This window comes from Bidens hawaiensis, unplaced genomic scaffold (genome assembly GCF_021521415.1).
Source record: "Bidens hawaiensis isolate Kalapana, Puna unplaced genomic scaffold, B.hawaiensis_p1.1 tig00008043_1, whole genome shotgun sequence".
Lineage (NCBI taxonomy): Eukaryota > Viridiplantae > Streptophyta > Magnoliopsida > Asterales > Asteraceae > Bidens > Bidens hawaiensis.
Window position 1 is genome coordinate 321,717 of NW_027491566.1, and position 10,872 is coordinate 332,588.

The following is a 10,872-nucleotide window of genomic DNA, read 5'->3' on the forward strand; positions in this document are numbered from 1 at the left end:
TTAAAATATATGAGTTTTATGTTTATTAAGATAATACAAAACTAAAGTTTTCCTAAAGCAATTTGACAACAAACCATAATATAAAATTCCTAGTAACCTAAACCAAATGTGGATATATTAATTTTGTTTTATATGCCGAATTTCAGATTTATAGTCATAATTGTTGAATATAATTACGTGGTTTTAATCAAAATTTGTATACAATGTTTTGATCTGATTATTGTAACTTGTTACTGGGAAACGAACACTTAAAAATAAGTTTGTATCACCGTGACAATTTATGTCGTTAATCTTTATGTCGTTAATCTACGGGCAATGAATGTTATTAATGAATTGCTGACAGATTTTGTCATCCTAGTGGGTAATCTCACCGGCGACAAATATCCGTTGTAAAGTACAAGCTATGGATTATCGACAACTTTTGTAAGAGTATTCACAATCTATCCATCAATTTTAGTGAGTGGGATTTTATAATATATGGAGTGGTTTAGGGTGTTATGAGTAGATGAGAGAAATAATGTAATGATTTTTCTGTATATTTGAAAAGTTTTTGCAGCTAATTATAATTTTTTTTAATATATCTTTAAAGTGGTTGTGAGTAAATGAGAGATAAACGATAATCATAAAGGTATAAAAAATATTATTTAGATAAGAATGGAAATAAAAATTTAGTGTTGTTTGGTGTAATTTTGAATTTAAAGCTAAAGGAAGGGATAAGAAGGCTCTAACATCCTTCTAGGTGCTCTATGGCACAACTTAGAAGGTGCAATAGTGAGAAGAGTGTTGTTGGTAATATGCAATTCAAGTTTTTGAACTTATAAATATGAAATTTATAAAAAAATATCTTGAAACTAAAAATTATAATAAATACGGTAGGAATTCGTTAGTGCACACCAACACATATCTACCATCGGAAATAGTTTGTTGGCGATGCTTCTTATTTCATGGAGTGTTATGAGGGAGATGTCAATATCTTGCTTACCAATAGAATATGAGGGGGAGAGGGACGCAATCGCCAAACGAAATCGGGTACCTTCTGGTGAGTGGTAACACCATTGTCGTTAACCTATGGTCGAAATATATGTTACCTATGAAATTTTTTACCGTTTGGAAAAAAATGATCGGTGGGGGGGGGGGGGGGTTGAGTATTAAAAAAAAACTTTTTCCTAGTAACCTTTACTATTTACCATTTGCACATATACAACTCAAAATTCACAACCCAAAAACAATCATCAACCAAAAAACATCGAGAATTCATAGAATCCATCAACCAAAAAATCATCCACATCCTAGGAAGCCGGTAGAGGACGTGATTCCAATGCGTGAGCCGGTTCAAACGCTAGAGAAACTCATAGTGGACGTGGTTCCAACATGCAAGCCGGTGTGAGCTCAAGCGCTCAAGGTTACACATTGCAACCAAATTATACACAGCCGCAACCTAGTTTTCATGTTCAACCGCACTATTTTTTACATACCCACATGAGCATACTCTTGTTTCACTATGTCCGTGTGAATACTCTACGGATGATCAAGACATGTTTGACCCGTTTGCGTATCGTAGCCGGCCTCAAAGTTCTCCCGTGACATTTCGGATCACCCACTCCATATTTATGAAGATCCCGATGATGTGGACTTTGTGCCGGAAACACAACATCAAGTTAATTTGGATGTGATAATAATGATGAAATGTAATTTGAAAAAGAATGCCAAATGAAGTTGAAGACGCGAATAGAGCGCGGTTCGAAGGACGAACTACTAAAACTAAATGTACAAACAACCATGAAATGGATTTATGAAAATCATGGTGCCATTGCTTTGAAGACAAACTAGCCGGAAATCAAAAAAAGAGAGATCATTTTGGAAAAAAGGTCGTTATACATTACACTTCACTTGTTGGCGATGTTCAAAATGTTCATCAACTTCGTTCAAAATATGAGACACTTAAGCCTCAAATGATCGAGTTTAATGGATTTTGGATACAAACTATAAAATTTATTTTATAATTTAATATATATTTTTGTGGTGTTAATATATATTTTATAATATAGGAATGTTTACGAGAAAGCGGATGTGCCGATCTTGATGTAATGAAGAAGTTAAATGATCGCCAATCCCGACATCCGAACGGATTTAGTCACATTGACTCGTGGGAGATTGCAAGAAAACATGCTAAATGGCCTTGGAACCATTGATGGGTGAAGACTCGGGTAGCAATTCTGAGAAAAGAAGAAGGTCGTCATAATCCGAGAGCTTCTTCTCGAATCCGGGTATGCCGGACCTACAAGAAATCTGACACCAACAAGGCTGGCCATGTCGAAAAGGTAAGATGGCTGCTTCATCAAGCTCGGGGGGAACCAAAATTGAAATGGATGCCACAATACACAAGTACACTGAAAAGAAACAAGCATGGTACAAGGAGTATATCGAAGTGAAAAAGAAGGCAAGCGAGGTGACCATCGAGTTCTTGGAGAAACAAACAGAGACGAAAAACACGGTTAGTATGACAAGGAGATAAAGGTCTTTACTCGCCCTTGTGGTCGACTGTCACACCCCGACTTAGGGCCTAGAAGTGTGACCACGAGTTGGTACATGTTTTGTAATATGTTTATGGGTTAATTTTAGTGGAAAACTTTTATGTTGATATAATATTAATTTACATTGAAAATTTACTTGGGAGTTAAATACCCAACTATTCGTTTACAAAATACGTGTTTCATATTACAAGGATTTAATTTATCAAAAACAGAGCTATCTTGTAACACGCTTCTATCTTCATAAAGACTCCAATCCTTGTTATTGCTACTAATGCTTAATTATCTGCAATGGGTTGGAAAAATACGTCAACTATGTGCTGGTGAACACGTATGACTCCAGAAACATTTAAATAACAGTTACAATATAAATATAGTTTTCTGTACACTCAACAAAAGTATTTCTACTTCCTGGATTTGTACCACTACCCTACAGTCACACCCCATCTAAGGCCTAGGAGTGCGACCAACAGTTGGTACCACATTTATAAATAAATCAGAGTTACAGGTTATTAGCGGAAGACTTTATAAAACATGTGGATTTAAAGTTATAAATATTTACATTACAAAAGATGGAACGAAAGTTCCATTTACGTTTACTTGTTTATAAGTTTTACAAAACCACCATATTTAATATTTAAACAAAAAATATCCGAGCCATCGAATTTTTGAGCCCTTCGTTCTTCAAGCCTTATTCTTGGTTACCCTCAAAATGTTAGAAAATACGTCAGCAACGAATGCTGGTGAATATGATTACTCTAAAATATTTTCTTTTACTTCGTTACCCCTCGAGGTTTACGCAAGCCTCGGCCCATCTTGGCTTAGGAATAACAAAGTTCTAATACAATTTACAAACTCAAGTCTCTACCTAAGTACCCCAGCAAACACCGCAGCGTTGAACTTAGTTAAGTACCGTTCGTATACACAAGGTCGTGCTCCCCGCAGAAAAGCGTACTACTACCAGGGGTGGTGCGATGCGCACGCCACGTACTACCACATATGTAAGGATCCAGAAAAACGTACACAACAGCATGAGGAATAGGCTTTTACTCTTGTTTATAAATGTTTTAGAGACACTTAGTCTCACGTAAAGTTTTCATATAACATATTGACTTGTTTGAAAACTAGTTTGTAAAAGTTTGGGGCGTATTCACCTTTTTAATTGGGATCAGATTCAAACACCGTCCGTGGGTCTTTCCCTTGCTATCTCGCACTTATAGTACGAGCATAATTTTTTCTAAGTCGGATATACAACCCGACTTAAGACCTTTAATCTTAGTTTTTATAAATTTTACCTCGATGAACCTTTAGTTCAAAATCTCTTTTACTTTAAAACCTTTAGTTAAAAAGTAATATTATAAACCTTTAGTTTATTTATAAAACTCTGCGTTTCTTCTTCTTTAAGAAACATATTCTTTTCTTTATTATTTAAGTATACTCATTATTACTTAAATAATATTTATAACAAAGAATGATTATACACACATGTATATACATATATATATATATATATATACTTATTTTTCTTCTCTTTTCTTTTCTTTCTTTTCTTTGTTATATTTATTTTGTTTATCGATGTATCGAGTATAACCTCGACTTAGGGTATTAAGCCTTTATAATATTTTATTATTGTTATTTTATTCGGGTATTACGCCTACCTTCTCCGGCTTATTAAACCCTATTCAAATGAGCAGCACTTCGTTATCTCCTTGCCTTCTTTTCCTTCTCGATCAACACCTTCTCTAGGCACATTATCGAGACACCAATACTTCACGGCACGTACTTCGAGATGATCGTCAGGACGTCGAAATAGCACCACCTTCTTGTTTGGAATGTCATCGGGAAATGGCACAAATATCGAGGTGCGTCTGTATTTTGGGTGCGGAAATCGAGGGAATCGGGCTACGCTTTTCGAGGTGGATCGAGGGATGGATTAAGGAATTCTAGAGAGATGTTAGAGAGATGAGAGAGAGCAGGTTTTGGTGTGATTCAGGTTTGAACCCGTGGCCTTCTATTTATAGGCAAAATTTGGAGCCCGTCACGATACGCGACAGCCTCCCTGGCTAGCCCGTCACGTATCACGACGTAGGCCTAGCCAGCCACCACGTAGACCAGCCACGTGGTGACACGTGGTAGAAGCTGTGCCGCGTGGAGATACGTGGCGATCCAGCTGCCACGTGGCGACACATAGTGCCACCGTGTGCCTCGTGGCACACGTGTCATAACCTGTCAGACAACGTCATCGCGATACGCGATGACGTTGGTTCAACAGCGTTCGCGTATTGTTGTTGACTACTTCTATAACCTTTTGACCAAGCCCTTCGCGATACGCGATGGGCTTGTCCTTTGTCCCGTCACGTATCGCGAAAGGACAAGACAGATTTTCCTTTTAAACCCTTAGGTTTGGATTTTTGGCAAAATTATTCCCTTGACTTTGGAAGTTTGATATTTTTGGCTCGAAATTTCTGTGATGTTACATCCTCCCCTCTTTGAAATAAATCTCGTCCTTGAGATTGCTTCACAAGAAGTGGGGGTATTTATTTTTCTTTTCAGATTCGAGTTCCCATGTATACTCGGGCCTTTTACGTGAGTCCCATTTAACTTCACTATTTTAAGAGTTCGTCTTTTCAGTTTAATTAGTTTCGAATCTTCAATTTGAATTGGACATTCTATGAAATTTAGGTTTTCATTTATTTTGACGTCTTTTAAAGGCATAGATAGAGATTCGTCAGCTAAACACTTAAGCAGATTCGAAATATGGAATACATCGTGTATCCATTTCATTTCCTCGGGCAGTCGCAAACGGTATGAAACAGTACCAACTCGTTCAAGTACCTCGAAGGGTCCAACGAATCAAGGACTTAACTTTTCTTTCTTGCCGAAGCGAACTACGCATTTCCATGGTGAGACTTTTAATAAGAGTTTGTCACCAACATTAAATTCCAATGGCTTACGACAAACATCGGCGTAACTCTTTTGGCGGTCACGTGCCATTTTAAGCCGTTCTTGGATTTGAAGAACTTTTCGGTGGTTTCTTGGACTATCTCGGGTCCAGATAACTGATTGTCTCCAGTTTTAGACCAGCACACGGGCGTCCTACATTTCCGACCATATAACGCCTCGAATGGTGCGGCTTGAATACTTTTGTGATAACTATTATTATACGAGAACTCCATTAGGGGTAAGTGGTCGTCCCAGCTTCCGCCTTAGTCTATCACACAAGCGCGAAACATATCTTCCAATGTTTGAATTGTCCTTTCGCTTTGCCCATCAGTTTGTGGATGATAGGCGGTGCTAAGGTTTAGCTTGGTGCCTAATGCTTGTTGGAAGCTATTCCAGAAATGAGACATGAAACGGCTGTCTCGATCAGAGATTATAGATAGCGGTACTCCATGCAAAGCAACGATGTTGTTCACATAGATACGTGCTAGTTCATCCATTGAGTACGACTCATTGATAGGTATGAAGTGTACGGATTTTGTTAATCGATCCACAATAACCCAAATAGCATTATGTTGTCGAGTCATCTTCGGGAGTTTTGTGATGAAATCCATTGTTATTAACTCCCACTTCCATACAGGAAGTTCGGGTTGCTGGAGCAATCCCGAAGGCTTTTGGTGTTCAGCCTTGACTTTCAAACAAGTTAAACATTTCGCCTCATGCGAAGCGATGTCCTTTTTCTTCCCATTCCACCAGTAGCTGGGTTTGAGATTTTGGTACATTTTGTCACTACCGAGGTGCATCATGTATTTGGACTTATGAGCTTCATTGGTTCCGTTATCTCCAATGATTGGTACCCAAATCTGGTTTTCCATTCTAAGGATACCGTCATCACCTTTGCTAGCGAGTCAATGGTTCCGTTACGTTTCTCATCGAAGATCTTATTTTCATTGATCGCTTGAGTTTGAGCAGATTTGATTTGTTTGATGAGATCTATTTGAAGTTCTAACCTTAACGCCCAGACTCTTTTTGGCTTTTCGTGCTCCTTACGACTTAGGGCATCAGCCACAACGTTGGCTTTGCCGTCATGGTAAACGATCTCGCAATCGTAGTCATTGAGAGTTTCCATCCACGTCGTTGGCGCATATTAGGCTCTTTTTGCTCGAATATGTGTTTCAAACTTTTATGATCGGTGTACACGATAAACTTGACTCCATAGAGATAGTGCCTCCATATATTTAATGCAAAGATTATAGCGCCTAACTCTAGATCGTGAGTTGTGTAATTATTTTCGTGCACTTTGAGTTGACGATAGGTGTAAGCGATTACTTTCTTTCGTTGCATTAGTACACATCCCAAGTCGGAATGAGACGCATCACTAAAGTCAACGAAATCTTCAGTACCTTCTGGGAAGGGCAGTATAGGTGCTTGGGTAAGCTTTTGTTTGAGTATATCGATGCCTCTTGTTGTTTCGTTCCCCATTCATACTTGATATTTTTATGAGTCAAAGAAGTTAGGGGAACATCGATTCGGGAAAAGTTTTCAATGAACCTACGATAATAGCCTGCCAATCCTAAGAAACGTCGGATCTCGGTTGTCGATTTTGGAATCTCCAACTTAGAGATAGCTTCAATCTTAGTGGGATCGACTTGAATACCGTTGACGTTGATGATATGACCAAGAAATTGTACCTCGTACAACCAAAATTCGCATTTTGAAAATTTGGCGTACAACTTCTTGGTTCTAAGGATTTCAAACAAAGTTCGGAGATGGTTTTCATGATCATCCTTAGACTTAGAATAAATTAATATGTCGTCGATGAATACGATCACAAATTTATCCAAGTAAAGCTTACAAATTCGATTCATCATATCCATGAACGCAACTGGAGCATTAGTAAGTCCAAACTACATGACCGTGAACTCTTAATGTCCATACCTTGTTCGGAATGCAGTTTTCGGAATATCTTCAGATTGAACTTTGAGTTGGTGATAACCGGAACGAAGATCGATTTTAGAAAAGAAGCTTGCACCCTGAAGTTGGTTAAACAGATCATCGATTCGAGGGAGTGGATAGCGATTCTTGATTATGACTTTATAGAGAACTCGGTAATCGATGCACATGCGCATAGATTCTTCCTTCTCCTTGACGAAAATAATTGGTGCTCCTCATGGTGATGAACTTGGTCGTATAAAGCCTTTCTCGAGAAGCTCATCGAGTTGTTTCTTTAGTTCCTTCATTTCGGTTGGTGTTAAGCGATACGGTGCTTTGGCGATCGGAGCAGTACCCGGAATAAGATCAATTCTAAACTCTACTTCACGATCGGGAGGGATTCTAGGAAGTTCGTCAGGAAAGACATCAACAAAATCGGAAACAACAGGAACATCTTTGATTTCATAGGGTTTAGATTCTTTAGTGACATAGGCCATGAATGATAAGCATCCTTGATTTAAACATTTGTTAGCCCTTATAATGGATATTAGGCTAACTTGGCCAGCATCTTTATCCCCTTCAATTCGAATGGTTCGTTTATCAGGGGCTTGAAGTTCAATGGTTTTGCTATTGCAAAGGATACGAGCATGGTTGTTGGATAACCAATCCATATCCAATACAACATCAAAACCAGCAAGAGTCATAGGCAATAATTGAATAGGCAGAACATAACCAGCTAATAAGATTTTTCCATTTTCTAGAGCTTCGGAGATTTTAACAATTTCACCACTAGCGGTCTCAACGCTTAGAGTTTTATTAAGTTTGATTAAAGGTTCGTTTAGTAGACTACAAAATTCATAATCTATAAAACTTCAGTTGGAACCCTAATCAAACAAGACTCTAGCATATGTGTTATTAACTAGGAACGTACAGGTGATGGTTTTCGGCATGTTGGTCGCTTTCTTAGTGTCTAGAACGAAAAATCTTGCATTGCCCTTCTTGGGCTCATTCTTTTGACCACTACCACCCGCACCACCAATCGCGGGTTTGTTTTTAGGGCATTCAAAGCTAAGATGCCCCAACTCCTTGCAACTGTAGTAAGTCATCTTCTTTTTCCAACAATCAGCCGTAGCGTGGCCGGGTCTATGACACGATTCACAGACTTTGGTTGTGGAAGAAGGAGCGTAGTTGCATCGACCTTTGTGATATCTTTTACATGTTTTGCATGGAGTAGCATTTGAATTAAACCTAGTTTGTTGATTTACGCCCTTGCCCTTGAATCAATTACTTCCTTCCATTCTTCTTGAGTTGTGCGTTGTTACGACTTTCTTGTCCTCCTCCTTGTTGCGGATCATTCCGCCCATCAAATAACCAGCCAATTCCATCGCGGAGTAGGCGGTTTGTGGCAAGTGAGACCTCACCATGTCGCGAATTTCTCGCGGTAATCCCCATATATAACGTGTTACTTTGCTGGACTCAGAGATAACCAGCTGGGGAACCAAGCGAAAGTATTCATGGAACTTTGTATTGTATTCGCGAAGATTAGTTCCGATGACTTTGTGATTCAGAAACTTGGTTTGTATTTGGTCAGTCTCGTGCATTGGACAGAACTTCGCCATTATCATTTCTTTAAACTCTCCCAAGTTAAATTGTACAACACCTCCCTTCCTCTACTCATGATCATCGTATTCCACCACTCGAGTGCCTCCCTTTGAACATAAGGGCAGAATATTGAATCTTCTCTTGATCAGAACACTTGCTTGTTATGACAATTGTCTCCATTTCTTCAAGCCACCTTATGGTTGTGATGGCACCTTTGGCACCATGAAATTCTTTTGGTCCATAGTACTTAAAATCTTTAAACGAACATCCTCCAATCTTCAACTTTTAAACTCTCGACGGATTCCACCATCGGCATTTGAATCATGAACACTTTCCTCCATTTGAGAAGGTCTAGAACAAGGTTTAGAGACAGATTTTCAAGAGGGGTTAACAGATTGCGAGTGTTTGGTTTGTCTAGATTGAGATCTAAATTCGGTTTCGGCCCTCACAGCATCTTTTACTATTCTTTGGATTTGTTTCATGTACTTATCAGGGATTGGTTCCTCTAGTTCTTTTTCAGGACATTTCCCTTTTTCTTTTCTGTTACCAGCTTCCTTTCGGGAAGCCTCAAAATTATTTCTTTGATGAGACATTTTCTTTTTATTTTCAATCTTTTCTTTAAATCTGAAATTAAACAATTTCATTTCTTAAATACAAGTTTTATTTTATTAAACACACACACACACACACACACATATATATATATATATATCATAAAATGATATATACATTATTTTTACAACATACTTATATATCGTTTATGCGATATATAAACTCCTATCCTTATTACATCATATGTTACATATAACATACAGACTATCTTAACACATAAACTTCATCTCTTGAAAACACGCCTTCATCACCATAATCTCAATCCTTCATGAATTTCTTCACAACCTTGGTTAACTTGTTGCTTTTACGAAGAAGCGTCTCTCATATCTTCTTCTTTTTCTTCCTATAAATAGCTATCTTCTTTCTTAATTCAGCCGTCTCATGTAGAGCTCGATCTAGATGTTCCTCCTATGACTAGGGAATGTCATTGGGATATCCATAGCGGGGTGGTGGATCACGGTACCCCATCATGACAACATCGAAATGGTTCTTCGGGTCCGGATATGGTGATGCAGTCACATTGGATTGGTAGTTGAAGAAAACTTCGGCAGCCTCATTCTGCTTTTGGATTTCGTTTGCTTGGTCTTCAACTGATGGGATTATGCCTTGGTATGGTGGGAAGCTTGATGATGCTTTTCCCTTGAGTTCTTGAAGTAATTGCATGTAGGGATAAACAGAACCATAACTTGGGGTTTGATGAGACAATGGTTCTTCCATTGGTGTCGTCACCTCATTCGGATTGTCGGGGTATTCCTCCTCTGGATCTTCTTCCGTTTCCTCTTCTTCTTCCGGATCTTCTTCCTCCAGGTCCTCTTCTTCCATTATTTGGGTAGTCTCTTTTGACATTGCAGGCATGCAAAAATTCTCGTACGGCATCATCACCCTCATTCTGGGTTTGCGAGATGGCCCTTCGTTGTTGAGGCGGGAGTCGACAGTATCCATGGTAGAAGTTCATGTGTGCCATCTTCCCTGATCTGAGTGACATTGCATCCAGTCGGATGAGGAAGATCTTGGTTCCTCCATGATTGGTCGGTTGGAAAGGAACGCGTATGAAGGATGAGGATTCGGTGGTAGGTATGTCGAAACACCGGATAGGTAGTATGGCGGTACCTTAGATGGCTGGTAGGTAGGAACCTCGGAAGGATGATGTGTTGGGACTTTGGATGGTTGATACAGTGGGTAAGCTTGTCGGATGATAGCTGGAGTGTCTTGGTGCTTGGTTTACTTGATTTGGAGTGTTATCTAGATGGTAAAT